Source organism: Marmota monax, unplaced genomic scaffold, assembly GCF_021218885.2.
Source record: "Marmota monax isolate L192 unplaced genomic scaffold, Marmota_monax_Labrador192_F-V1.1 WCK01_AAM20220418_F8-fsc00017, whole genome shotgun sequence".
In the NCBI taxonomy this organism is placed as follows: domain Eukaryota; kingdom Metazoa; phylum Chordata; class Mammalia; order Rodentia; family Sciuridae; genus Marmota; species Marmota monax.
In genome coordinates, this window is record NW_026695241.1 from 14,729,941 (window position 1) to 14,757,327 (window position 27,387).

General features: G+C 36.7%; 1 protein-coding gene across 4 annotated transcripts in view; it reads left to right on the plus strand.

Annotated features, from left to right (window-relative positions):
- The first annotated feature begins 4,079 nt into the window (after positions 1 to 4,079).
- Positions 4,080 to 27,387, plus strand: part of Cep128 (centrosomal protein 128) — a 410,851-nt gene continuing 387,543 nt past the window's right edge. For 3 of the 4 annotated variants that reach the window (XM_046440733.2, XM_046440735.2, XM_058577821.1), the window contains exons 1-3: positions 4,080 to 4,236; positions 6,082 to 6,236; positions 25,321 to 25,467. The gene's annotated coding sequence lies outside the window, so the exon portion shown is untranslated. The remainder of the gene's footprint in view (positions 4,237 to 6,081; positions 6,237 to 25,320; positions 25,468 to 27,387) is intronic. The other variant, XM_046440734.2, reaches the window with a different exon arrangement.

The window sequence follows — 27,387 nt, forward strand, 5'->3', positions numbered from 1 at the left end:
CATTCCAGAAACTCTGTATTTTTATTTCATTTTTGCAGTGCTGGAGATTGAACCCAGAACATTGCACCAGATAGCCAAGCACTATACCACTGAACAACAACCCCAGTTCCCTAGAACATTTTACTGATTCACCCTTCCAGGTGTTTAATGTTTGGTGTGGCTCAAAGGTATTTCTGATGAGAATGCTCAAGAAACTAGATGTGGAATTATTACCTTGGATCTTGGACTGGATGGCTTCACCAGTGTAATCTTAGCCAAGGGTCTTTGGGTTTTAATCAACAAAACTAACTTAAGTTTTGAAAGGGAAATAATCACAAGCTGTAAGGTGTATTCTTTCTTCTAAACATCTAGAACAGAATCAAGTCCCCATGTTCATGGAACTGACACAGTGGGGTATCATAGTTTATAGGTCCAAGAACACTCACTGTGAGCACTGGGCTGCATGCTTCACATACTTTATTTTGTCCCCCAATCAATTCTGCTCATATCATTCTTTTTTTAAAAAAATATTTTTCTTAGTGGCAGATGGACACAATATCTTTATTTTATTTATTTTTATGTGGTGCTGAGGATCAAACCTCATGCCTCATATGTGCTAGCAAAGTGTTCTATCACTGAGCCACAGCCCATGAGATATCATTCTTATTCACATTTGGCAAAAGGAGAAATGAAGGCACAGATTAAGTCGATTGACCGAGGTCACATAGCTAATAGGTATTACAGTTAAGATTTGAATCTAAGTGGTCTGGGCCTAAAATCATGAGCATTTAACTCCCCCAATTTCCTCTAGGCAATCATGGAACACAAGTATTTAAAGAAGCACAGTTTATGCTTTATGCTTTACTCCCTCCCACCCTCCACCCCCACCAATGCCCCACAGATTAGCTTTTCCTGCTGCTTCTTGAACATAGATGAAGATGGCCACATCTCTGTGACAGGCTCAGCTCTTATCTGTGCATCAAGACTATTCAGGCAATAAATTGGAAACTTGATCCAATTTTAAATTCTCAAAGCATAAAGAGCCTGATAGGCTCAAATTATTTCAGGTGTGTAACTCCTTGTCTTATCAGCCATAGTCACAGAGTTTTTTATACTATGAAAAGGGTTTTGAGTGCCCCATGCTGTAGTAGAATCATTTCCAGTTAAAGGGGCAATGTGGGTATATAAAAAATATCTGCCACATCTACATCTACAGCTGTAGATGATCACAAGCTGTAAGGTGTATTCTTTCTTCTAAACATCTAGAACAGAATGTGTAGTTGGAAGGTGATTCATGACACTAATCTTGAATAGATACCATTTGGGCAAAGTTATGTGGACTGTATTTTGTCCCCATAAAATTTATTTGTTGAAACCCTAATATGTCTGAATTTAAAGATAGGCCCTTTAAGAAGGTAATTAAGGATAAATAAACTTACAAAAGAGGGGCTCTAATTCAATATAACTGGTGTTCTTGTAAGACAAGAAAGATAACAGGCCCGTCCATGCTCAAACAAAGAAACTGCCATTTGAGGATACAGAGAAGACTGATGTCTGCAAGTCAAGAGGAGAGGCCTCAGGAGAACTCTTACCTGCTGACACTTTGATCTTGGATTTGTAGATCATAAATATGGTTTCTTTTTTATTTTAAATTTGTTGTTTAAGCCACACTTCTGTGGTATTTTGTTATGGCAGCCCTAGAAAACTAACACTTCATATAATAATCTCTCTGTGCTCCTGTTTACCTGGTTTGGAAAGGAAGAGTACTGCAAATGGTAATTGCTGTGGGTTTTACAACTCTAAATTCAGGTGACAGCTTGAGTGTGTTGTTGGGGATGGATAAACATATGTCTACCTTATCAATTAAAAATAATTAATATGCTTTGGGGGCTATAAGACAATTTTGGGTAAAATCTATTTTGTTAAGAAGGAGAGAGATTCTCTTATCTGGCTTCTCTGGGTTTTTATTTTCTAGATGTCACATTTGTCAATTGAGAATACACCAAATGACAAATAGCTGCTATGAATTTAATAATGCATTTAATGTCCCTTTGTCATGATGAACTCAAATCTGATTTTTTACCCTTTGGTGCCTGTTGTGTCCAGTGACTTTTGCTTTTTTTTTTTTTTGTTGTTGTTGTTGGGAGGCAGGTAACTGGGGATTGAAATGAGGGGCACTTAACCACTGAGCCACATCACCAGCGCTACTTTGTATTTTATTAGATACAGGCTCTCACTGAGTTGCTTAGGACCTCACTAAATTGCTGAGGCTGGCTTTGAACTCTTGATCCTTCTGCTTCAGCCTCCTGAGCTGATGGGATTACAGGCATGTGTCACTGTACCTGGCTGAGTTTTGCTTTATTCAGCTAATACCATTTTCAAATATGGTCTTCAGAATTGAATCCAATATTCTGAACATGGTTGGACCAGTGAAGAGAGGATATTGACAATCAATTATCATTAATGCAGCTCAAGTTTACATTAACTTTTTGATAGTCATTTTTTTGGGGAGTCCATCAGAATTTCCAGAAAATTTTCTATAGAAACAGAGGCAGTGTTTTATTTCCTACCTTTGTAATTCGTATATTAGTATACTGTTTCCCTTACTTGGCTCAGCAACTCAAAAAGAGAAAGGGCTATGTTGTTTATCTCCTCATTATCCCTGTATCTTCAATGCTTAACACATCTAGATACTAGAAAGACCCAACATACACTTGCCAAATTAAATGAATGAATGTAATTGTTTTGAAAAATTAACATGTTAAGAAAACTTATGCCTCTGAAAGCATATGGGGCAATTTTATAGACGTTCTGAGTTATCTGAATTAATTTCTGTGACAGGTGGAGTGTATTCTAGAGTAAAAATTCTGAGCAAGCATGGTGAAGATAGATGCAAATACATAGAGGTAGGTCTTTAGAAGAATTTTATGTTCAAACTTGGTATGGAATATGAAATACTTTATATTTTAGCATTGCAAGAAAAAATATCTGGACAATTTTATTGTATCCAATTTGAGTAGTAATTATTTAAGATTCTGGGTGTGGTGGGGGTTGGGAAAGGGAGATGGAGAAGTGAGGAAAGGAGGAGAAGCCACAAGATCCCTTTGTTTGAAGGGCTAATGGAGGAGACCAATTGAGAAATGGATCTATTTATACTATGAAAAGGGTTTTGAGTGCCCTATGCTGTAGTAGAATCATTTCCAGTTAAAGGGGCAAAGTGGGTATATAAAAAATATCTGCCACATCTACATCTACAACTGTTACAATTGTTACAATAGGGAACAGGCATCATGCAAGGTGATCTTGCTCTTCTTTAGGTAACTAAGAAAAATTTAACAGATAAAGTAAAATTTATCCTCTTATCCCTCTAGGAGGGGACAGGTCAGTGCCCTTTTTGGCAGAGTAGAAGGAAAAGTCCATCCATGTGACTAATTTGATTTTGACTTCTTCTTTGCTTTCCAAAGCTGTTGTTTGTTTGTTTTGTTGTTGCTGTTGTTGTTGAGGTTGCCCCCTCTCCCATGACTGGAACTGACTTCCCCGAGTGTAAAGCATTTCTTTCATGATTTAGAATGAGAGAGGACATGACACCCAGATCTGAAGGTCACAGCAGTAGTGAACTGTCAGCCTCACACTCTCGGTTTGCTATGATCTTAGGTGAGTCACCTTTTTCTAGGCTTAACGGGTTTGACTAGATAATCTCTGTTCCCTCCAAGAATTTTTGAGCCTTTTTAACAAGACACGGGGCCTTGGTATTAAGGGGATTTTTACATTTCACTGCTGGAAACTATCCTTCCCTGTTCTTCAAGAAGTAAAATTACAGTAAGAGCCAAAACAGCCGCCTACACGAGCTTCTGGCCCTTTAAAAGAAAAAAAAAAATTAGAACAGGGCAAGAGGGCGCGGCCGAAGGACTCAAGAGCCTACTAAGCCCGCTTCTTCCGGAGAGTCTCCGAAGACTTGTCGCTTAGCATCCTGGGACTTGCAGTTCCTTTGGGGTCGCTCTCCCTTGGTATCTCCCTGCTCCTGAGAAGGGATGGACTACAACTCCCAAAGGGCCAAGCGACAGCCCCGCGTCCTGTACTCTCGCTGCGGCTGGGCGGCTAGTTCAAGTTGCCATAGCTGCGAGTCTGGGGAGAGCAGAGTCAGTTGCGCCGCAGCGTTTGGTCAGTTACACCTTCTGGTTCACTGGTAGCCGCGGGAGCCGGGTGGGTCCTCGGCGATGATCCGGCATTAAGGACCTGGAATCATCTCTGTCTCAGGTACCTGCCCCACTGCCCCCTTGTCCTTTCTCTTCCACTTCCCTATCTTATCCTAGACCTTTTAGGGCCCACTTCCCCTCGTTTCAGGGGTGGGGTAACCAGGGCTGTGCAGAGATCTGGGGTGGCGCCTTGGGTGTGTGAAGTGTGTGGCGAGATCTGGGGAGATGGCTGTCCTCACCCCTCCTTCGGCATGGGCGTCCACAGTCAGATACTGACCAAGTTACCCAGTGACTCTGGACGATGTTGTCCCCCTTTCGGGAGCAGCTTGCCCTGTCACTGGTTTCTGACGCTTTAGCTGCACAGGACATTCTAGGAGATTGGACTCCATCTGTAGGTTTTCCAGAGGATCATCTGGCATTTGCTGGCCTGTCCTAGGATATAACCTGATGTTTTTTTTTGGGGGGGGTACGTTTTCTGTAGTCACAGAAAGTTTGCTACACTCAGGAACACTGTATAGGAACACCTATTTTTTTTTTTTCCGTGACAACGTAGGAGTTGCCCCAATCTCAGCCGTTAGCAGTCTCTTATTTGGATTGTTTCTTAGGGATATCGGACCTTGAGTACCAACTGCATCCTTTATTGGTTTGATGAACCTAGTGTCTCACGCAGACGTCCTGTAAAACCAGACAATTACAATGTTGCAAGTGCTCAGTATTTATTAATTATTGTTATTGATTATGTAGAACAGTGTCTAATAGAACTAAAATGGGAACTACACTGATAATTAAAAATTTTGTAATACCCACATTAAAAAAGTACAAAGAAACTGGTGAAATTCTTTTTAATAATTTACTTGGCAATGTATCCAACATAGTAAATATAAAACCTACTGAGATATTTTACATTTTTTTAAGTACTAAGTCTCAAAATCTTGTATTTTTTTTTTTGTGTGTGTGTGTTAGCTGGGCTTGAACCTAGGGCCTTATGAATGTGAGACCAGCACTCTACCAACTGAGCTAAATCCTTAGCCCTATGGAGTGTGTCTTACATTTATAGCACATGTCAATTTGAACTGGCCAGATTTGTAGAGCTCAGTAACCATATGTGGCTAGTTACTGCTGTATTGGACAGCAGGAGGAGAAGATTAAAACTTTGACAGTTTTACACTGGCCCAGAGAAATTTTGTTGTGCTTATTATTATTATTGCACCTGTTATCCTCTTGTGTCCTTCTGCCTTCGTATAATGGGCAATTTTGAAGTATCTTTCAACAGTTTTTTTTTAAATTAACTTTTAAAAGGACTGTTTTTTACATGGATAGCTACAGTTCTCTCTGATGATAATCTGTGGATTCTTAAGAGACTATTTCCAAAACAGTAACAAAGAATTGAAAATATTTCTGTCTAACTCTTTTTTTTTCAGCCAAAGACATTTCACTTTTATTTACTTTTACTTACTTTTGTGCAATCGTATGTGTGAAAAGAACTGGGCTATGTATAAAATATTCTTTTAAAGAGGCTTAGACTGGCTTGGGAATATAATTGGGCCATCAATTCAGAAATAACGTATTAATTCTTTAACCTGATTGATTTTACCAACAATAGAGATGCTCAAGGACTTTTGACTACACTTGGACTACAATTCACACTGCAGCATGGTCAAGTAAGCTCAAGGGTGACTAGGCACAGGCAGAAGCCATCTGTAAGGAGTATGCTGGCAGAGCACTTGCATATGAAGGATTCCAGTAAAGTCACTTGGGCATTTGGATGACCCTAGGAGCATTTTTTTCTGTTCTATGATATGCTATAATCCACACATAAGGAAGTTGGCCTACTTTTCACATTTTTTTAAAATTAAAAATTTTAAAGTTGTAGGTATGTGTTATCCCTTGTTTTCTTTATCTGTAGGTGGCTTGGGGAAAATACAAGGGCACCCAAAGATCATCTACTGACTAAACCTTTTGCCCTGAACTTCATGAAGAAATGATAGGAGGCAGACATATGTGCCTTAGAAGAGCACTGAGCTCAGAGGAGAGCAACAAGAAGTTTTGGGGGTGTGGTTTGTAAGTATGCATTCTCCCTTAGTTTCATTTCTGAGATAACAAGTTATTGCAGATTGAGTGAGGAAAAAAAAAAAAACAATGCCAACAAGTAGACTTTTGGGGGGACAAGAAGCTCCTTTCTAATATGTGGTATATAAATAAAATAAGATAGTTTTCATGCAGAGTTACAAAAATTTAAGTGAGCAAAATATATGATGATATCTTTACAACTCTTACAAAGCAACAGTATTGCAACTATTTCTATTAGACAAATATTTGAATGACTTATTTTATCCAAGGCACTGTGTTATGCATCTTTTTTCAGGCATATTTCTTTTATTATAGTTATCTTTATTTTGCAAAAGTGGTAGTTGAAGCTCAGGTTATTTGGTTTGCTTGGGATTCTGGAGCCAAAAGAGTGGTCTTTATTTCCAAATCTTTTGACTCGAAATACCAGTTCTGCCCACTTCACAGGTGCTCCATTGTTCTTTGTAATTGCCCTCTAATAGGATTTGATTTGTACTCAGCATTTTTGGGTTATGTGTACCATTTATAGCAGAGTTTATTGTTAAAATTTGTCACTCAGCCTGGCAGAGTGGCGCATGCTTGTCATCCCAGTAGCTTGGGAGGCTGAAATGGAAAAATCTCCAGTTCAAAAGCAACTCAGTGAGACCTTGTCTCTTAAAAAAAATACAAAATAGGGCTGGGGATGTGGCTCAGTGGTTGAGTGCCCCTGAGTTCAATCCCCAGTACTCCACCAACCCCACCTTGCCCAGCCAAAAAAAAAAAAAAAAGTCTCTTTAAATGTTCAAAGCCTTCTATTATTTTTCTTAGTTTTTTCAAAATATAATGGCTCTTACATTATTATTGAAGAGACAGGTATAATTTATGGTTTACATAAAATGAGCATATTCAACATGAATTGTCATTGACAATCAAGGGTATGATGTTAAAATTAAATTTTGCAATAGATTTAAAATTATAGACATTGTTAGTATTTTTGTGTTGCATTTTGATAAGAGGCACTTAAGCATACAGAAGAGACACAAAGATCGCTGGTGTTCAAGATTCTTAGGATTAAAGAATTTTAGAGCTGGAGGGGCCTAACTGGATAATGTAGTCCAGAAATTCTCAACTGTGTAGTCTTGACACATTTTGAAACAATCTAAAAATACCTTAGAGTGGATTCACTATTATCTCTGTAATAATTTCACTTGGTTGATTCTGATATGAAATGATTTTAATATAGTCATATCATTTCATAGCATTTTTTTCTTGTAACAATGTATTATTACATATCCACACATAAAATTCTACCTTTTCTCTTGTAATGGCTACATAGCAGTCTGATGTATCCCTTATCAGCTAATTTGTATTTTTTCTTATAAGTATAAATAATTTTGCAGTGAAATTCTTATACATATCTACACTTAAGATGTATAAATATATTTCCTTTTGTTTTCCTAGGATGACATTTATAGAAGTAGAATTTGAAAGTCAAAACCTATGCATATTACTTACTTTTATTTATATTTCGAAGTTCTCCAGAAGAGCAGTTCTAATTTTTATAGCTAATACTCATACAAGTATGCCCTTATGAACCCCTGCTTAAAAAAAAGAATGTAATTACATTATTTTAATTTGCAATTCTTTAGTGAAACTAAGTATGTTTATATATTTGTTAGTGCTATTTGTATCCTGTGAATTGCCTGTTTATGTATCCTTTGTGCCTTTTACTACCAGACTATTCTTCTTGTACTTTTAAAAAGCTGATTAATCTTTTGGTTCTCATTTGTGAATATTTTTCTGAAATTTTCCTTTAGTTTTAAAATCTTGTTTCTGGTGTTTTATTATCAGTAATTATGGATGATTTTTTTATTATCAGTAATTATGGATGATTTTAAGAGGCTTATCAGGCCATTTTCAGATGTATATACCTCTGATAAAGGCCTGATAAATTCATATAACTTTAACATAGATCTTATACAATGCTGATACTTGAAGTGTTTGGGAAATGGAAATATTTGTGGTTACATGAATCCACTTAGCTAATGAACATTTAAAAATCTTCTCTCTACTTAGGGTTTGTCAGGAACCAAGTGCTGGTGAATGAATATGCCCAGGAGTGAATGGATGAGTGAATTAATGATAAGCCTGATGCTGAATACCCTTAATTAATTGTGCATACCCCACTTGATAGAGAACTAGGACTTTGGGTTATTTTCCCCTCTTTCAGTGGGAAGCAGTTTGGAGATGTTGTTGCCCATTTTTCTATAGAAATGGAGTGTAGAAATTGACAGTGGGGAAATGTAAAAGTGGTCCACTTTACGCTTTGAATATCCCTTGCTGCTGTTCCATTGTAATTTATTTTTAAAACGAATGTGTTTCTTTCTCTTTCTCCTTGTGCCTCCCTGATCTCTCCTCTTCCCTAATCTCAGGGGAAACAGGACTACCTTTCTTCCCCATTTTAGGCAGACTTTGGGGATGTTTTGGGGGATGTTACCTGTAGATCTTAAAAAATGACTGTCTTCCAAATTAACAAGTGAATTACAACTCCAACAAAGAGCACTTGGAGTGTAGCCTTTAAATCTCATCTTTAAAAGCTCCTTGTTCCTGCCAAGGGATAGAATCACAGCAGTGGGACAGGAGTCCTCTGTGTTTCCCCTTCACTAGCAAAGCAATAAAACTTCTTTTTCCTTTTTCTTAAAAAAAAAAAAAAAAAAAAAAAAAAGCTAGCATAGACCCTGGCTTGTAGTTAGAATCCTTCTCACTGAATTTACACTTAAATTTATTTTATTATCCAGTCTGATTAATCTGGAAACAAATTTCAAACTGTTAGGCTTTATAAACAGCAAGTACTAATTAAAATAATAAAGAAATTCTTTTGGCAAATGGCCTAGATTAATTATCTTAAGTCTTCAAACAATAGGGACTGAGTTGTAAAATAGCATAAACATGAATACTTAACAATGTCTATTATAGGATAAATGAGGTATATAATTCAAATTCATTTTAACACATACTAAAACTTATTAGTAATTGAATCAAACCTAAGGTTTACTTGAGTAATTGTTAATCATTTTAATTTACAATAGTCATTTTTTAGCTTCTTGCATTCCTCAATTATTTTTTTTAATATTTTATTTTTTAGTTATATTTGGACACAATACCTTTATTTTGTTTATTTATTTTTATGTGGTGTTGAGGATTGAACCCAGGGCCTTGCACATGCTAGGCAAGCGTTCTACCTCTGAGCCACAACCCCAGCCCCTCCTCACTTATTCTTTATCTGTACTATAAAACTCTAAATTCAAATTACCTAGGCTCATCACCATCTGGATCCATTCTCTGTGTTGTTTCCATGTACCAGTTGCCGCTCACAGACAAACCTATTTTAGCCATTTTATAGTCTTCACTCTCCCACCATCAAGCTCTTTTTTCTTTCTGCCATTCATAAAATTGTCTATTCATTCTTTAAAATAATAATCACAGGGACTGGGGCTGTAACTCATGATGTATTTGCCTAGCATGCGTGAGGACCTGGTTTCAGTTCCTACCACCACAGGAAAAAAAAATAGAAAAAAGAAAAAAAATAGTTATAATAATTCACTTTTTCTACAGTATTTCCCTTTACTCAGAAAAACATAGCTCAGGCTAAACCACGCAAAGGCTAGATTGTGTTAGAGTAAAACATCTTTTTCTTAGACAGGCTTATACCTATAGGTAGTCCAAGATCTTTCTTCTAAAGAGACTTCTGGTAAGATCAACATAGCATGGTCCATGTCCTAAAGAGTCAGTAGCAGATACAAAATAAGAAACACAGAAAGACAACCAGAGAGGATCCCTGAAATCATGGCTGACAGATGGAAACCTTTAAAACAGATAGACCCACACATACAAATTTCTTCCACTTACTTTACCTCTGACCGACCAACTCCAACTGCAAGATTGTATAATAATTCAGAAAGCTATTCAAAAGCTAGATCATTACAGTAAAACATTATCTTAGACAGGCTTATACCTATAGGTGGCTCTATCTTCAACTTACTTTGCCTCTGACAGACCAACTACAATTGCAAGATTGTATAAAAAAGAAACAGACAACCAGAGAGGAGCCCCACAACCACGGATGACAGATGTAAACCTTTAAAATAAACCAGTCAAGATCTTTCCCAAAAGACTACCTATAGTATCAGTGCAGTATTGGCCATGTCTTAAAAGAAGGCAGTAACAGATATAAACAAAAACACAGGCAGACAACCAGAGGAAATTCCCAAACCCAAGGTCAACAAACAGATGAGAACCTAGAACAGACCAGAAGGAAGTAAATATCCCTAGGTTCTGGAGTCCTGCTTAACCATGACTCTTATACCAGTGGCACCACAGATGTCCCCACAAAGAAGGACCAGGTGTGTGGACTCAAGGGTCTTGCATACACACCAAGGGATTTACGGGATGTCCAAGGGTGTTGCAACTTTACTGAGTTCAGTTTCCTTTTTCTCAAAGTGGATCACCATGGAGCAATCTGTACCATTCAGGGAGAGAAGGCAGGAGTTCCCCAAAGCAAAAGGAGTTTGGCAGCTGCCAGAACTCCTCAGTTATTCCCTCAGTTCCCTTTGCTCACCAGAATAGCTCCTCTGGTTCGACCCGAGACAAACTCACCTGTTTTCTTACTCTCTTGAAGTTGGCTCTCAACAATTTAGTTGGCCAGCTACTTTGCATCCTCAGCTTAGAAGTGAGGTTGCCTGGAGAATCAAGCCTGCCCAAGAAAGCTGGAGCAGGGGCTGCTTTCAGGTCCCATCTGGGTGTGGTGCTAAATTTGTCACTGAAATCTTGGTCCTTGTCCCTGAAGCCAATCCAGTAAAGACAAAAGGTTTTGAGAAAAAGGAAAAAGAAGTTTTATTGCTTTGGTAGCAAAGGAGAAACACAGGTGACTCCTGTCCCAGAGGCTGTAATTCTTGCTGTTGTTTTGCTGTAACAGAATATCTGGGACTGCGTGATTTATAAAGGAAAGAATTTTATTTGGGTTACAATCCCAGTGTCTAGATAGTCCATGCAGCACCATGCTATTATCTGAGAAGAACCCCACTGGCTGCCTGGGCAATGAGAGGGGGAGGGGAGGTCACATGGCAAGAGAAGTAGCAAGGGAGGCAGCAGAGAAAGCGAAACTCCTTTTAACAACCCATTTTTTAAATATATATATATATATATATATATTCTGACACAATATCTTTGTTTTATTTATTCATTTATTTATTTTATGCGGTGCTGAGGATCGAACCCAGTTCCTTATGAATGCATGCATGCGAGGCAAGCGCTCAAATACTGAGCTATAACCCCAGCTCCCAACCCATTGTTTTGGTGACCAATTAAATCCTGGAAAACCTAACCCAGTTCCCAGCATCCAGCTGTTAATCCTTTCAGAGGGTGATGTCTCCGTGACAGAACCACCTTCCTTCTAATCAGTCCCCACCTCTTGAAGGTTCCTCCACCTTTCAAGATCCCTATACTGCGACCAAGCATACGGCACATAAATCTTTGGAGGATAAACCATAGGAAACTATGAACAAATAGTCTGATGAAATTTAGAGTCTAGTAGGTAGACAGACAGGTAAACAGCCAATTAGCAACCTGTGGGATGTGATGAGGTCCTGCCACAGTGGGAATGCAGCAGAGGGCACTTGGGGCAGTGAAGGAAGTCACTCAAGGGAAAGTTTCCTCTGAACTGAGACTGGAAGGAAAAGTTGGAGTTAGTCAAGGGAAAAGAAGGGACAAGAATGTTCTAGATGGTAAGTGTAGGGTAGGCCTGAAAGTGTGATGAGTGTGATGTATTTGGGAAAATGAAAACAAAACATCCATGACACCAATAATTATATTTCCTGTAGTATTTAATTAGTGTCTTGCTGTGTTACGGAACTGTGAGAAAGATCACTTCTGGCTGGAGAGAAGAAACTTCACTGAGATTGTATTATTATTATTATTAATTAAATTTTTTTTATACTGGGGATTAAACCCATGGGTGCTCTACCACTGAGCCATACCCCAGCCCCCCCCCCCCCTTTTTTAAATTTAGTTTTGTACATGGTGCTGAGGATTGAACTCAGTGCCTTACACATGCTGGGCAAGTGCTCTGCCACTGAGCCACAACCCCAGCCCCTGAGACTGTATTATTTAAGCTTAGCCTGGAAGGATGAGAATTTATGTAGGTGGGAATATTAACAGGAGAAGGCATTCCAATACTAATGAGGGTTGGGAACATAGGGGAATAGCTGGTGTAATAGCAGAATGTAGGCCTTTATAGTCCATGATTTTTTTTTTTTTTTTTCCTTAAGAGAAAGGTGAGTAACTGGGGTCTTGAATTCTTGATTCCTAGATCCAATGGGCAGTGGTGAGTCAGTGAAGGTTGGAAAGGATAGGGAAACAGAGTTAGAAAGCTATTTTGATGGCTAGGTACAAGTGAAGAAAAGTCCTGAATTGTAAGTAGTGCCCAGGGCAATGACAAGGGATAACTGGTTAGGACACTCCACCTTCCAGAAAGATTTAAAGATTTGCACACTTGGCAGCTGTGTAACCTTGAGTGCCTTAGTTTCTCTAAGCCTTTTTTCTCAGGAATATATTGTGATGGACATGGTACCTATTTGTAGAGTCATTGTCATATAGCAATTTTTGATGTTAAAGCCTTAGCTATTATCTTTGAAGGTTTTTAGAATTGGCATTCTTAATTGGGGTCCACTCCATGTACCTCAGAAATTCAGTTTTGTAATATAATTGATTTTAAATGATACCAATTCCTTTTTGGTCTTTTCTAATTCTTTTCTAATCCTATGTATCTTAATTTATGCATTTAATACATTTGGGAAGGATTCAAATGCAGTGATGGATAAGTCCCTTTTAATTTAGAAATTTTTATTATATTTTGGAAAGAAAATATATATCATTCTATTTATCTACTTTTAAAATTCAGATAACTTTTCAGTAAATATATTAATAAGTACAATAAAATGTATTCTGGGTCTTTATTATAGAAAAGTTAAGGGAAAGGTGTAAAGGTATAAAGTAAAAAAATGGTGGGCAAGAAAGAAAGAAAATATAGGGATTGGGAAAGAATGGTGGGAAAAGAAAGCTGTGTACATATACCATCCCAAAAGATAATATTTATTTATTTTAAAATAAGGCTTTAGGATATGACTTCTAAAAATATAGGAACATTTTCCTGTCTAAAAGAGGTTGTAATCATTCTTAACAAGAAAAAAGATTATTTTAAAGCCATCCTAAAATAGCTGTAGAAAGTTGGATTTATAGTAGATTTACATATTTAACACTTTACCATCTTATTTTAATTTTTAAATCTCTATTTCCAAGTAAATAAGAATTTAAAGAATACTCTGACTTTAAATGCATTTCTGGAGAGGATGAGAAGCATGGATCATGAGAAATAAGGAGCAAAGGGCAAAGGAAACTTTTCAGTGATGTATTTGGAACTTGAACAATGCTTTTTACATGTGTGAATACAATGGGAAAAAGCATGTACTTAGAAATACAAGATTTGGGTTCTAGTTCTGCTATTATAATTTTTTGCAAAGCGATTGTGGGCAAGTACTTAAACATTCATTTTATTTTAGTAGCAAAAGTAAAGTTGTAATTATATCAACTTTATAGGATTGAAATAAAAACATGAGAAAATGCTAACGTAAAGACTTTCTAAGCTCTAAAGCCATATGCAAATTTAAGGTATAAATGACAATAAGAAATATTTCCCTTTGTTAAAATTGTCTTTGTTTTTTGGTTCACTAGGAAAGTCAAGAATAGTTTCTTTTTAACAAGTATGCTTTATGAAATGCTTAAGAAACAACTTGTTTTTCATGAAAAACTGAAGTTGTTAGGGGAAACAAATACTCCAATTGCTACTTAAAATTGCTTTGAATTTTTTTTTCTCAGAAACTTCTAGCCTGTCATGTATTATATCAACTGCTTATGCCTATTTTTTGCATCCTAACTTGGATTTGCCTTTTTTCTTTCCATCGTTATAAGAAGACTATCACATACATCTGCAGTCTGAAACCATCTCTTCTGAAGGATTAGTAGGGTCCAGAGGAAACTTCAGCAAATCAATTATCTTCTGAACCAAAGCAAATGACTTATTAGTAAAAACTATAGATAATATATATGTATGTATACACATATACACATATACCTATATACATATGCTTATGATATATATCTCTCTATAACTGTATATATCAGCATTTCTGTATAACCGATAAAACATTGATGCATACAACAATAAATGTTTAATGCTTGGACAATGGGTCAGTTAGGCTCTCTGTTTATTGTAGTCAGACTCGTTCACTTGTCTGGGGTGAGCTGGCTGGTCTGCTGAGCTAAGCTGGAAGACACTGGGGCATGTCCTCATACTCAGGAAGAGTTTTAGAGCAAGATGAAAAGAAAAGACTTGCAAGAGAACATGTGCCACTGCATACTCCCATTTCAAGCCTCTACTTGTATCACAACCACTAAAATCCTATTGACCAAGCAGAGCCCAGAATTGGGGGTCCTTGGCAGGTAACTACTTATGGTGAGAGGGCAGTGTATATAAGAATTTCGGCCACATTATGTAATGTATTACACTGCTGTCCCTCTTTTCCCACTTAGTTTCTGGTAAACACAGTAATGGGAAGACTTTCTAAGTAGTTTGCTTAAAATCAAATCCTTTTGCTCAGTAACAATATTTCATCCTCATTTTATAGTTTATAGGTATGGTGTTATGGTTTTGATATTGAGATCTTGCCCCCAGAGCTTTTGTGTTTATGCAGAAATGTTCAGAGATGAAATGATTGGATTGTAAAATCTGCAACCTAATGAGTCTATCCTACTTTGAATGGACTGAGTGGTAACTGTAGGCAGATGGGTTGTGGAGAAGGTAGATCAATGGAGGCTGGTGTACCCTTCTAGGTACATCTTCCCTGTCTACCACAACTCCCTTTCCTGATCACCTCCTTGCTGCCAGGAGGGGAGCAGCTTCCCTCCTCCATGCCCTTCCCCCATGATGTTCTGCTTCATCTTGGGACCACAGCAGTGGATTTGGTTGACTGTGGACTGAGACCTGTGATATCATGAGCCAAAATAAACTTTTCCTCCTTTAAGTTTTTCTTGTTGGGTATTTTGGTCACAGTGATACAAAACTTGGTTAAAACAGAAATTGCCACTGAGAGTAGGGTCATTGCTGTGACTAACCTGACCCAGGTAGTTCAGAAGCCTTTGGAAATGGTTTGTGGGAAGAATTTGAAAAAGTTTGAAATTGCAGGGTAGAGAAGCCTTAGAATTTTGAAAACAAAGCTTAACGGGGGATTCTGGTGGAGACTCAGAAGACTAGATGCCAATAGGAATGACTGTGCTCGTGAGGTTTCAGAGGGAAATGAGGGCTCCATTTGGAATTGGACTAGAGGTCACTCCTGTTATATTCTAGTAAAGAACTTGTCTCCATTTTGCCCATGTTCTGATTCTGTGTGAGCCTGAATTTAAAAGTGATGGACCAGTTACACTGGTGGAGGAATTTCAAGGCAGCATAGCATTTAATTAGTGGGGTGGATATTGCTGGCAGCTTTTAGCTAAGTTTATTGTGAGAATCTGGAGGAGAAAACAGAGCTAAAGATTTTAAAAACTTGCAGTTTGGCCAGAAAAGAGTATAAGGTTGGGGCCAAGGAAGGTTGTGCATCTTGCAGAGATTGCAGCTTCTAAAGAGATGCAGAGACAATAAGAAAGATGGCTTGAGGGCATCTCAGGAATTTGTAAGACTACATCCATTGCAGGCTCAAGGATATAGAAGGCAATATTCCTATGAGAAGAAATCATGGGCCACCCTGCTTACATAGGGATCCTAGGAAGTTGTTTCACCAAACTGAGCCACTGGGACACTTAAAGGGGGCTGTAGCCCTGATCCCAGGAAGCTCAGCTGCTTTGAGAACTGGCAAAGTATAGCAGGCAAAGTGTAGTAGGGTTGGAGTCCCTTTGGGCTGCCCTTTGGGGTGATATGCATGAAACTGAAGTGAAGCCAGAAGTGAAATGGAGATGCCAGGAATTAAGAGATGCCATTTCATAGACTGTTTGCAGAGAAAAGCTACTGGATGTGGAGGCAGCCAGAAAGAAGAGGCCATGTACACTGCCCTGGTAAGGCCAAAGGGGCGGGACTGCCTAAGACCTTTGGAGAGCATATCTTGCCGACATGTGTCCTGGATGCTGTACTCAGAGTTATGGGAGTTGTTTGCCTAGCTGGATTTCGGTTTTCCTTTGGCCCCATTACTTCTTTCTGTGGCCCTATTTCTCCCTTTTGGAATAGGAGTGCCACTATATATTGGATATATGTAACTCCCTTTTGAGTTTTATAAGGGCTTACAGCCAAAGAGTTTGCCTTGAGTCAAATGAGACTTTGGATGTGGACTTTTGGGCAGAGCTGAAACTGTTAAGGCTGTGGGAGATAAATGTTATGGTTTGGATATGAGATGTCTCTCCAAAGCTCTTTTGTTTCTGCAATATTCAGAGGTCAATTGATTGTAAGAGCTATAACCTAACATTCATCCTAGTTTGAATAGATTGTAACTGTGGGCAGGTGGGGTGTGTCTGGAGAAGTGGGTCACTGAGAGCATGTCCTGGAGGGGTGCATCTTCCCTGTGTCCACATCCTCCCTGCCCCTGTTTTCTTGCTTCCATTAGGGTAGCAGTTTCCCTCTGCCATGACCTTTTCCATAATGTTCTGCCTCACCTTGGGCCTACAGCAATGGAGGCTGCCATCTATGGACTGAGACCTCTGATACCATTAGGCAAAATAAACTTTTCCTCCTCTAAGTTGTTCTTGTCAATTATTTTGGTCACAGTGATGCAAAACCTGACTAAAACACCATGACTAATGTGGAAGCTCTGTCAGAGCATCAGTCTTTGTAGTCTGTTTTCCCTTATTTGTCTTCTGTTCCGTAGAGGAGAGTGTATCTTTCTCATATTTAATCCTGATTAATTCTTCCTAATTGAACTGCTGATTCTCACCTGGACAGTAATTCTTCCAAATTTCCTTTCCTGCTTTTTTTGAAAATTAGGATTGCAAAATCAGCTACTAAGATAGAGGGACCAATTCAGTAACACATTGTGTGAAGCAGGCCTGGTTGGGATTGGGGTAAATGGGAAGATGCCTGCCTAACTGTAGGGAAGACATTGTTTACATTCTTTGCCATGGGAATATTTATTCCCAGCATTGCCAGACCTTTGGATTTTTCAAGAGAAGCTGAAATTAGAATTATTTGTTTTCAAATTAAAGTTTTAAAATAGTGTTGTTGTTAAACACACATTGGTAGGTTGAGTTTGTCTAGGTCCTCCAATTTTTATTGTCTGATTTAAGCCAAATGGCCAGAAACTCAGAGTAAACTCTTTTTGTTCATGCTGATCTCTTGTTCAGTCTGTGGCGATTTGGACTATTAGAGGTTGTGTGAACTCTCTGAAAACTTAACTCTTGTCTGCTATTTTGGAAATATTGTATTATTTTAAAAATTCTATTTACAAATGCAAGAGTATATATAATTTCAGTGCTCAGCCAAGTAATAAATTCATCTCAGAATTTTGGTAGCAATCATTTTGTGGAAGTTTTCTTTCTTCTTTTTTTTTTTTTTTAAAATCTTGACCTGTTTTCTTTTTATTTAATTTTTTCAACTGCCTCATTTATTTCAGAAGGGTTATGGTTATATGAGTCTAAAATATTTGTGTAATTCTGTTGGGGGGGGTATTAAGTAACCTAATTTTCTTTTGAAATTTCCTGGTTTTTAACAGATACCTACGTAGTCATCTGAGCAGCTACATTTGCATGTCTGCATAATCAGTCATTTTGTATGCTGCATGGACTTTCCTAGAAAACATGTCTTTGTACTTCTTGCTGCGTGGACATTTATCCATGTGATTCTTCCCTTATACTTAGTGGTGCTGGACCAGGGTGGACCTCTCAGTATTGAGGAACAAAAATATAGCTTGTGAGTTGAGCCTACCAGGTTTCTCTCATGGAATAGTGGGGTGTGTGTATGTGTGCACGTGCATGTATGCATATGTGAAAGAAAGCATTCTATTTCTTCCAAGTTAACTTTCCGAAATTTAATTCCTTACATATAAAATGGATTGCAGCAGTATTTACTTTGTAGGGCTGATGTTAGGATTAAATTAGCTAATGTGTAAAGTGCTTAGAACAGGGCTTGGCCCACAATGAAGGCCATATAAGTGTTGGTTATCAACATTATTGTTTACTTCAGCTTCTGCCATGATGATCACTATTAAAATCCATTCATTTTCTTTTTTCTTCTGTTTCTTTCACTTATACTAGCTCTAGTATGTTCTGGGATTTTTGGGAACTCAGAATGTTGATTTCAACAATAAATATTGTTCTTACCAGATTATTATTATTTTTTTAGAGAAGAGTTCCTTTTCTCATTATTTGACATCCCCGACCCCACCTTTTCTTGACCGACATTCATATGAAATAGCATAGTAATTAAAAGGTTGGACTTTGGAGATAAGACTCTTTGGATTTGAATTCTGACTCTGCCAGTTACTAAGTTATTTTACTTCTATATGTTTTAGTTTTCTATAAAATGAGGATGATAATAATATTATAAGGATTAAGTGAGAGTACATAGAAGGTAGATAGTACAGAGATTAGTTCATAGAAGACTACAAATATATAGCAATTATTTTAATAAAGTTGAACATTATCACACCTTTCTATAAGTGCAAGCAGGTAGTATTGTATCATTTGTATTCTTGCAATTTTACAAAACAGCAAGTTTTTTTTTAAAGAGAGAGAGAGAGCGAGAGAGAGAGAGAGAGAGAGAGAGAGAGAATTTTTTAATATTTATTTTTTAGTTCTTGGCGGACACAACGTCTTTGTATGTGGTGCTGAGGATCGAACCCTGGCCGCACGCATGCCAGCAAAACAGCAAGTTAAAATGAAAAAATTTGACTTGATTTATGTCATATATTTCAAGTTGCGAGGTGTCCTATTTATTTAAAAGGCATCTATAAGTTATGGTTTGAATTTAGTCTCTTCTAGCTGTGTAGCCACTGGGACTCTCTCTTTTTTTTTCATTTTCAAAAAAGATGATACTTTATTCATTTGAGACAAGAATATTGAGTATGTCAGATGGTATTCTGAAGCAGGGAATAGAGAGGTAAATAAGATATCATTTCTGCCCTCAGAGAGGTTACAAATCCTGCCTTGCAAGGTTGATAAGAGGATAAGCTAACCTTTACTGAGACACTTTTCTATTTGCAAAGTTCCTGTCCCACCTAGGTGCTCAGTGAGTGGTGGCTCTATATTTGCACCTCATATTCTGATTTCCTACGATGTGTTCCTATTGTAAAATCAAGGTACGTGTTTGCTTTATCAGTTTTTAAAAAATCTTTCATATTGATTTTTACTTTTCAAATCTGCTTATTAAACTTTCATCTTCAAGTTCTTCAGCAAGAACATCATTATTTTCTCCTTGACCCTTATAATTGGCTATGCCACAGTTTGCTGGATCTTCTGGTACTGCACTTTAAATAGTTTTAGAGTAAAGGCCATTATTTGTGTAACATGTTAAGGCAGGAGGCTTGAAAGCTGGGAACTAACTCCAGAGGGTGGGGGAAATATATCACAGTGCTTGCAAAAAAGTCCTCAGATGGTGTTGTACATACAAGACCCCCCAAAATAAGTGCTTGCTTACATGGACCCTATTAGTGGTAGTTCTTGTCTAAAGTCGGCTGTCTTTTTTCTTGTATCTTGGACCTGTTTTGTATTAGAATCCCCAATATTTTCTCATCAGAGGCTTATATCCCATGAGTAAATATCCCTTTCTGGCTACTCATTTATTTCTTTCTGTCTTTATATATGCAGACTTCTTCAAAGAGTGATTTATACTTATTGCTGCTGCTCCTTACCTCCTGTTTACTGTACAACCGGGCACCTTCCTCACTTACACTGCTTTACTCAGACTGCTTTTGATATGGTCACTAACAGTTCCAAAGGATGCTTTCTAGTCCTGTTCCTATGTGACCTGTTATATTAGTGTATCAGAGTTTAGTTTCTCTCTAAACAGGGGAGACAGACACCGCACAGAAATGTGAACAGGATAAGTTTAACATAAAGTAGGGGTTGGTAAGCTATTTCCCATGGACCAAATTCAGACCACTATAGGCCAAACCAAATGACCTCATTCATTTCCATATCGCCATGCTTTTATTCTACAGTTGCAGAGACTAATAGATGTGACAGAGACTATATGTAATGGGATTGTCTCTAAAGGAATAGAGAGAACTCAGAATTCCCAAGATTGAAGGAAAGTATTCAAAGCAGGTATCAACTTGGAGGGAGGCCCTCCTGGAGACTGGGATTCAGAACCATTGGATGGTGGCAAGACTGGGTATCTTAGACCAGCGCTGGACAAGTACTGAATACTGTTCTAGGACAAGGCAAATATGGCTGAAGGGCAGGGAGCTGCAACCAGGACTGATATCAGGAAACATCTCTGGGGTGTATGTAGGCTGAAGTTGGGAGATTGACTGCAAAGGTACCTGTTGCCATTCACTGGGAATCTGAGTAGGGAGGTGGCGCTATTAAAACTTGATGGAGATTGACTGTCCTTCAGCAGGATGCTGAAATGGAAATGCAGCAAATGGAAAACTTTGGAACCAAGATAAGAAACCCGTTCCTCCTGTCTTGTCCTTGTAGTATCCTCTATGGCAAAACTTACTGTTACACCAACTAAAAAGGAGAAGTGTTTAAAGTTTCTGTTTACAAGGAACAGAATGGAGAGTACGTTTGGAGTTGAGAGACAGTAAATTAGCTGGCAAAATTTTTACGAGTTCTTTTCTCACTTTCTTCAAACCCTCCTTTCCACAACTTTTGTTATACCATTTCACCTGATTTCCTACTTAGTTTTCATGGTTGAGTCTCGCTTGCTAGGCTCCTTCTTTCTGCCTTTTGTATGTTGGGGCTCTTCAGGGATTTTCCCTTGCTGTTCTTTTTACTATGTATTTTTTTTTCTTCTGGTCTCATCCATTCTCATTCTGTCATCTCCCAGCATTTCCTTAATACCACATATCCAGGTGCATGTTAGACATCTTTACTTGAATTCCTTCCATGATATACAAATTGACTCTTCCTTCCTACCTGAAACTTGGAAAAGTTCTGTTTATGTTTCCCTACAATAATTTTCTCTTACTTACTCATTTTAGTAGTCCATAATCCATCCAGCTACCAGGATCAGACATCTGTATTTCATCTTTTATTCTTTGTCTCATATTTAGTTCATCTCTGCCACTCTTTGTCTCTACTGCCGTTGGCTTATATGTGCACTTAATGGGTTGCGATGGTGTCTAAACTCAGCTCTGTAGGATGTCCTTTTTACCATGTCACTTCCTGCTCAAGATTGTTTTCTCCCCCTTTATATTAGTAGCTTTCAAATGTTTTTCTTTTCTTTTCACAAGAGAATTCTTTTAAAAGCGTACCCATACATAGCAAGCCATGGTACAAAAATCACATGAAGGTAGCAAAGCTCATGGGAAAGGTAAAAGAGCTGTACATATTTGGGCCATCTCTAGTTTCTCTAAGACAGTCTTTAACTGGACTCTATTACTTGATCTTAACCATCTATCAAACTTGTACTCATCTTTCAAGATGGGTGGAAGGATCCTGACCTGACTCCTCTAGAATTTGTCTTATTTCTTAGCTCACCATATGAAATAACTCTCATACTTTTTATTCCTCCCATTAAAATGTGACTTACTTGTTTACTTTGATCTGTAATTTCTAATGTAGTAATAGTTTATAACAGGCTGATGGACTGGACAGTTGATTTTAATCTTACTTGAATTTTATTTTTATATGGAAAGGGTTTGAGGCAGAGCTCTCAAATCCTTTGGCTATTGAATCATTGTGAAAAACATTCTAAAATTTGAATTTATTTTATGATTAGTCTTAAAATATACTTCCCATTTCCCTTCTAAATATCATCATCATTACCTTGAACATCTTCTTTGAGGACAGTTGCCATAGATAGGGACTGCTGAGGCACAATGGAGGCTATAGAAGCAATCACCTACTTAACATGCACTAGTCAGTCTTTGTGAAATATCATCCCTGATGTTGGGTGCTTATCTTTTATGGAACAGCTTGCAAATCCTAATTGTTTTAAACTGACTCTGAGGAAAAGAGATTTGAGAATCAATAAATTATAGCTCTCATACATACAAATGTGCATCATTATAGTGAAGACAATCTGATGGCTCTTTTAGGTCAAATAACAAAAGAGGTGGACTTGAGTTTATAAAGGCTTTCTTCCAATCCTCTTATTACAAGGTTTTACTCTCTCTGGTCACTGTGTTTAGGTTTGCATGTGGGCATTTGTCTTAGATCCTCAGTAGGAGTGAATTGATGGGGGTTTGCTACTATGGGGGTGGCTGTATGTCTTCTTTATAAGCTTCATTAAGGCAGAAACAATAATATTTATATCTTTAAATATTGATGTGTTGGGAGCAACTAAATAACTGTTCTAAGAATTCAACCATCTGCTCTCCAGATCCTGAGCTTTCTCTAAGATTTTAGAGACTTTTACCCAAGGTCACACATCTTAGTCCTCTTTAGTCTCTGGAAAGGTCTAAAAAACAGGTAGCACAAATGTTGTTTTCTTGTCAGTGACAAGGTTTGTTTTATCAATTACTGCCTTCTTTAATTAAAGGACAGACTTTTTTCACCTAAAACCAGAATTTGGAAAATTCACTTTAGTTAAATTTTTCTTCAAGAGCACAATCATTCTTCATATTTATTAATTCATTCATTTCTATCATAAGGAATGTTTAAAGTTCAAATTGAGTGAGAAATTCATTCTCACTCAATTTGGACTTTTTCTTTTAAACTTTTAAAAATAATGATTAAAAATTTCCTTGAGTATATACAGATGCTTTTATACTTAATCACTCTTTGGGCTTCAAATTACAATATTGATTATATGTCACTCATGAAACATTTTTGGTTTTCAAAGTAAAATTTGATTGCATAAGCAATATTAGTTTGTATTAATATATTTTCACATAGTCCTTCAATTTTTAAGTTCTTTTTGGCCTTTAGAATTTTTCTTTGAGTCAGCTTGTTAATCTAGTAACTGTCTTTTAGCATAAGTACAAAGAGAGAATAGTACACAACTTGAAGAAAAGTTAGCTTATAAATTAGCTTATAAACTCATGATAAATGGTTTCTGTAGCTAGTCAGTGCCCTTTAGTATGAACTGTGGAGACTGGCATTGTGATCCCATTTTGTCAAATTAGTTAGTGAGAACTAGAGACATGGCCCTACCACAATAGATGTCAGAAGACTAGAATATAAGGGCAAGAAGTTACCAGGGAGGAAAATGAAATATGTTCCAAGGAAAAGGGAGTTCTGAATATTGAACTTTAATTTTAACTGATTATTTGGGTTGCCGGTTTGTTAATCTGCTGTTAGCCTATTAACCTACAATCTTTTTTTAAAAAAATTTAAAGATGTTGATGGATCTTTATTCATTTATGTATATGTGGTGCTGAGAATCACACTTGCTTCACACATGCTAGGCAAGCACTCTACCACTGAGCCACAACCCCATCCCTTTAACCTGTGATCTTTGAAGGTGATCTTTATACTTGTTTTTCTTTCTTTTAAATAACATATTTTCCCTCCTGATTATACAATAATAATACAAGTTCATGAAAGACAGGAATGTTTAAAACAATAGAAATTCATGAAGGACAGGAATGTTTAAAACAATAGAAATTAGCTGTACACACTGGATGGTTAATATACTTTTGGTATATTTTCCTCTCCTTTGTTCCTGCCCTTTCCTGTGCCTCTAAATTTATATAAGGGTAATTAATATGCATCCAGATAACATAGTGTTTGTTATAAAACTGAAATTCATACTTTTATTCCTTGTTTTGCCATTAAATATTCTCTAGAAACAGGATAAGGTATTTTAAGATCATTATACTCTTAAAATATATGGATGCTCTGTATTTTTAATCATTCTCTTGTATTTTGAAATTTTAAGTTATTTTTATTGTCCCTTTAGTACAACTTTGGGTAAATATCATTATATATAAATTTTTGTATGTATTCCAGATGATTTTTTTATGAGAAGTTTTTAGAAGTATTATTACTAGATCAATGGTAATTATCTTGATAGGTAGTTGCTTGCTGATATTCAGGCATTATATCAATTGAGATAATCTTAGACAAGAGTGCTCTTTCCCTGTAACCTCACTGTCCATAGATATTATTATTTAAAAGAAAATAATAGGTTAGAAAGTGATGCCATTGTTTAATTTACATTTCTTATTAGGTCAAGGTTTTTTCATAGTTACACTTGTTTTCTGATGTGACCACTCTCAGTATGCTTTTGTTGATGAAAATTGAATGAGTCTAATACATTAGGTACGGTTTTACTGGTAGTAAGTTTTATGAGGTCAGCTGTCTTTATTGTCTTTATATTAGACTGTACCATATTTTAATTTGTAGTATAAATAATACATTGTTAATGATGAATGAAGAGTGTATAAACATTACTGCTTTGTGCTTTTCTTTTTGAGTTAGTTATATTAAGGGGTTCCCAGGAATTATTTTCATGGTCTTCCTTGGTTTTGATCATTTGGTGTGAACCTCTTGTCAACCTCAGTGGCTACTCTACTCTCATTTATTTTTCTCTGTCTCCATCTACACAATGTACAACAGCTATCGACAGTCATGTTGTTGGCTGATGATGGATTGGCATCTTTTGGTAGGGATATAATTGACACTGTTGCTTTCTGCGTTGTGGCGCTGAGGGTAGGTGTCCACTTGAGTTAGCTATAGGAGTGCATTTGACCTTTTGCATTGTTAGTAATAGTTGAAGAAAATACCAAATTTTTATCAATCATGAAAATAATCTGTTTTTATTATTATATATTCTTTAATTTTCCTTAGTTTAACATTCATGAAACTTACATCATTTAAAATCCTTACGTGGTTGCTTAAAAAAAAGCCATGTAAATTTCTTAGATGTATCTCACTTTAATTCTTGATATCTCTGCAGGAGTTCCATCAGATGCAGGAGTCTGAACATCTTTTATGGCTCAAAGTGATTGAAATTAATAGCGGAAGACTTTGCATGTGTTTGCCAGTAAAACTTATGCTGAAAAGTGTGATTCTATCTTGTTAAAAGTATGTAATCCAAGTTGGGGTAAGTGAGAGAACTTTTTTCCCTGTGTTATGTGACATTTAGAGACAATAAATATCGTCTCAAAAATTTTTTATAAATAAAAAAATTATTTAATGCTTTTAAATAAATCATCTGTTTTAGAGTTAATTTTAGGTGCTCCATATCTTTACTTGTTAGATAGTCATCTATTGATTATAATATGTGTTCCATCATAAAAACTTTGAGGTGTCTATGCCTGTGGTAAAAATATAAAATGTGGCATGAGGGATGTACATGAAATCATATTAGTGGTTTTCCCTGGGGAGGTGGGATGAGAATAATAGTGAGTAGAAGTGTACTAAGGCTTTATTTATAATGTTGTAAACATTTTCTTTTACAAAATTAGAAGCATGCATGTCAGAATGATATTTATCATTAATGTTAATTAATTATAGGTAGTAATGTATATATTTTCTTATTATATTAGTATTGTACTTTTTTGACATTTTTCCATATTAAAAAGAACCATAACAATTTCACTTTTAACTATTTTTAGTCAAGTTAAAACTAAAAATTGTCTACTCATTGGAAGAGTCTGATAGACCATTTATATTCAGTGAAGTTTTCTTCAGAGAAATGATTATTATTCAAATTTTGGTGCTCTTAGAAAAATCAAGTGTCCCCAAGGATGTTTATTTTGTTGCTTGTTTTTAACCAACAACCATTATAGTAAACACATTGTTTTTATTAAGTATCACCTTTCTGTTCTGCTTGATGATTTCTTCAGTTTAGTTTTCCAAATTACAACTTTTTTAAAATAAAAATTATTGTGCTGTAAATTTTATTATTTCGATTGATCCCAGGCATAATTATTCTCTTATGTATGAGATAGAATCAGGAAATGTAAACCCCTTGCTCTAAGGCCAGTGGTTTGATTTGTTTTTAGTACTCTTTATTAAATATAGCATAGATATACCACTTAGTTTTTTTTTCTTGGTGTCTAGTTAAGATTTCATATTGGTACTTGATATTTCCTTACTTATCTTGATATGAAATAAGAGGGAACTGAGGGGACTACAGACACTTATAAACTGTGGCCTGTTATTTTCTTCATCAAGTTTAGTTAACCATTAGGATTGTTCACTCTTGGTACATAACAGATAGCAGAATATAGTGGGATGAACACGTTATTGAAGATAGAGAAGGCTGGCTGAGTCTTGGGTCTGCTACATATTACTGTATGGAGTTGGACATGTTACTCAATATCTCTTGGCCTCAGCATCCTGTATAAGTTAGGGCTAATAGTGTTCACTTTATAAAGTTGTTATGAGAATTAAAAAGTGGTTTTCTATATAGGCATCCACATATTACCTGCATCCACATAGCAGGGGCTCAGAAATGTTGGTTCTTTCTCCTTTCACTAATGGAAAATGTTGGAAAGGACTTAGAATAAAAGATTATGTAGCAGAGATCCATAAGATATACTCAGAAGTTATTTTCTACATTTTAAAGACAAACTTTATATTTAAGATTAAACTTTACATTTAAGATTTCTTTTTCTATTAAATTTTAGTATAAGCTGGGAAAAGGAAAGCCAAGCTTCAGCCTTAGATTTTTTTTTTTTTTTTAATGGGAGAGAGCAACATTGTGAGCACCATGCCTTTATATTTATACATAGGAGGGAAACAAGAACCAGAGGAAATAGTTGTAGAAGAAAGTTGAAAGTTGAAAGGCCTTGGGCAGAGGAGAAACATGAGTTTTTTTTTTTTTTTTGAGAGAGAGAGAGAGAATTTTTTAATATTTATTTTTTAGTTTTCAGTGGACACACATCTTTATTTTATTTTTATGTGGTGCTGAGGATCCAACCCAGTGCCCTGCACATGCCAGGCGAGCGCGTTACCACTTGAGCCACATCCCCAGCCCAAAGCATGAGTTTTTGATTGCAAAAACTAATGTCTTAAC